Here is a 3,140-nt window from a genome sequence, read left to right on the forward strand (position 1 = left end):
CACAACAAAATGGTTATAGATGATTCTATGAAAGTTCTGTGGCTGAAATGATTTGAACCACGCAAAACCCATAGTCATGGACGATGTTGTCAGAATTACCTTCTCTCTTAAAGCATATCCAATACATTAGTGCTCTTTACAATAGTGGTAATCAGTTTTACTAATAGCACAATTTCTTTATCTTCACATTAAAACATGTCCGGAAATATAGTTTAAAACTATGTTAAAAACTATATATCAATCTAGGGTGCCTACACTATCAGCTCACAATGTTTGTGTGTGTGTGTGTGTGTGTGTGTGTGTGTGTGTGTGTGTGTACATGTATAAATTAGGACTAAAAGATGCCATCATGTATTTTGGTCTGTTAACTGCCAGCTTCCTCCTTAAAGCTGACCTTTGCCCTGGAAACAGAAGTCAGTTGTCATCATTCACCGGCACACTTTCATTTTTATACGCGGTTTCAGATAAGATAAGAGAGATAACACGCTCAAACCGCTGGCTTAACCAGCTATTTCTGTTAACCATTTTATCCACTTTTGTAAAAAAAAAACAGAACAAAAAAGAAAACAGAAAAACAAAAAAAATGTGAACATATTTCACCAATGGGCAACAGTTGCTTACCAAGAACCATGACAGGAATCTACTGGAATTTCAATTATTTCAATTTGTTCATACCAACATGAGCATTTTTGCAGTGATGTTCAGCAGTAAGTTGAGGTATGTGTAGTAATAGTGGCAGTCGCAGTTCTGCAGTGTGAGTAATATCCACAGGGGAAAGCGTTTAAAGGCACTGAAGATGGCAGAGCTCAGCTGACCTCTACTGTACTGCGGCACAGTGCTATCAGAGAGTGACGGACAGGCTGGTCTGACCTGCTTCACATTCCCAGGACAGTTATCAGGCATGGGGGGTGGTGGGGGGGGGGGCACAGGAACCCCTGGCCTGAGAGATAGAGCTACAGGCGGCAGATACTCAGACGGTTTTAAACACGTCCCTGTAGCGCCGGTCCGCCGGGCTCTGCCCAGTGGTCGGTCTCTCTGTCGGCGAGAAGGCGTCGCTCAGCGGCGGGAAACAGTGTCTTTTTTGGGTTATTTTGGGATGTGGATTGTCTCGGGGAAGCTCTGGTCGGTATTATCACTGTAAGTGGAAAGAGAACGTCTCTATACAATGACACGAGAGGCACAGGCATGGGCCTCAGTTTACGCCAACGCTTTAAAAATATTTTTACATTTTACAGGTGTAATGCATTAAACTGCAGACATAAGTCTGTTTACATAAGTCTGTGTAAATATTTGCTTGAGAAAAAGACAAGCTATATTTATACAAGTAAACAATGACAATGCATATAACTGACTCTCTCCACAGTCTCAGCGAAGCTTTATTTTGAAAATACGGAGCTTCCCATATTTCACGTGCTGACTGTTGAAGACTGGGACATAGGTGCCTTTGTCAGAACCCAGAAAAGTCACCATGTCTCTCTTGGCATAACGGAGACTGGTTTTATCACACAGACCAAGTTTAGGGTTTGGAAACATTTGCCCCCACGTAACCTCTGCTCTGAGCCCAACTTCCCAGTAGGAGCACATGTCCTGCCGCTTTTGATTGGCCGCCGACACTAATCATGTGAAAGGTCCCGCCCAGCTCTGAAGACTGCGAGAAACGGCAGAAAGGTATGCTGTTTCCGGAAAAAGTCTGCTAAAGATATTCTTTTCCTAGAAAACTGTGAAAAAACAAAGCCAGTCTCTGGAGGGAGGGGAACGTGAATTTGAGAGAGCATTTAAACGCAACCAGCAGACAATTTCACAACCGAAATCTGTCTTTCAGTGATATTTTTGGCCTGTTTTCTGTCTGTTTCAACTGTAAATCGATCACTTCCAACTGCTTTGGTTTTAAACATTTTTGTGTTTCTCTCCTTTGCTCACACAGTACTCTCACAGAAGTGCTCACCTGTTACTGAATAAAGTTTCTCTTTTTGGCCAAACGACTCTGGGGAGACATTTTCTAATTCCTCGAAAACGTCCAAAACTTTTTTCTTTGTTTAAAGTTCCTTAATCTGGAATTGAAATCACTTGTGCAATATCGTCCTACGCAGCCACAGACCACAAGATCTACTTCCCAAATACTCAGTGAAATTCTTATTTTTTCCACTAACTTGAAGTGACTTCTGTTGTTATTTCACAAAGTCCTGTTGAGAATAAGTATGATTGGCTATTTGAAAGACAGCTGATATTTTTATTGGATTGGGGTTTCTAAGTGCTTTAGCAAAACTCTTTCCACTTTTTATCCTTATTGGCCTTCAAATTGAATTTGAGGGGAAAGGTCGACGTCTCTACCTGTAAACCTGGGACTCATGTCCTGGGTTTGAGGAGTATTGTGTATTGTGTATTGTGTATTGTGTATCATGTCCTGGGTTTGAGGAGTATTGTGTATTGTGTATCATGTATTGTGTCCTGGGTTTGAGGAGTGTTGTATATTGTGTATTGTGTATCGTGTCCAGGGTTCGAGGAGTATTGTGTATTATGTATTGTGTATTGTGTATCGCGTCCCAGGTTGGGGGAGTGTTGTGTATTGTGTATTGTGTATTGTGTACTATGTATCATGTCCTGGGTTTGAGGAGTATTGTGTATTGTGTATTGCGTCCCAGGTTGGGGGAGTGTCGTGTATTGTGTATTGTGTACTATGTATCATGTCCTGGGTTTGAGGAGTATTGTGTATTGTGTATCGCGTCCCAGGTTGGGGGAGTGTTGTGTATTGTGTATTGTGTACTATGTATCATGTCCTGGGTTTGAGGAGTATTGTGTGTTGTGTATCGTGTATTGTGTCCTGGGTTTGAGGAGTGTTGTGTATTGTGTATTGTGTATCGTGTCCAGGGTTCGAGGAGTATTGTGTATTATGTATTGTGTATCGCGTCCCAGGTTGGGGGAGTATTGTGTATTGTGTATTGTGTACTATGTATCATGTCCTGGGTTTGAGGAGTATTGTGTATTGTGTATTGTGTATTGTGTCCTGGGTTTGAGGAGTGTTGTGTATTGTGTATTGTGTATTGTGTATCGTGTCCAGGGTTTGAGGAGTGTTGTGTATTGTGTATTGTGTATCGTGTATCGTGTCCAGGGTTTGAGGAGTATTGTCTTTTCAAATGAAG

This window comes from Chanos chanos, chromosome 8 (genome assembly GCF_902362185.1).
Source record: "Chanos chanos chromosome 8, fChaCha1.1, whole genome shotgun sequence".
Classification (NCBI taxonomy): domain Eukaryota; kingdom Metazoa; phylum Chordata; class Actinopteri; order Gonorynchiformes; family Chanidae; genus Chanos; species Chanos chanos.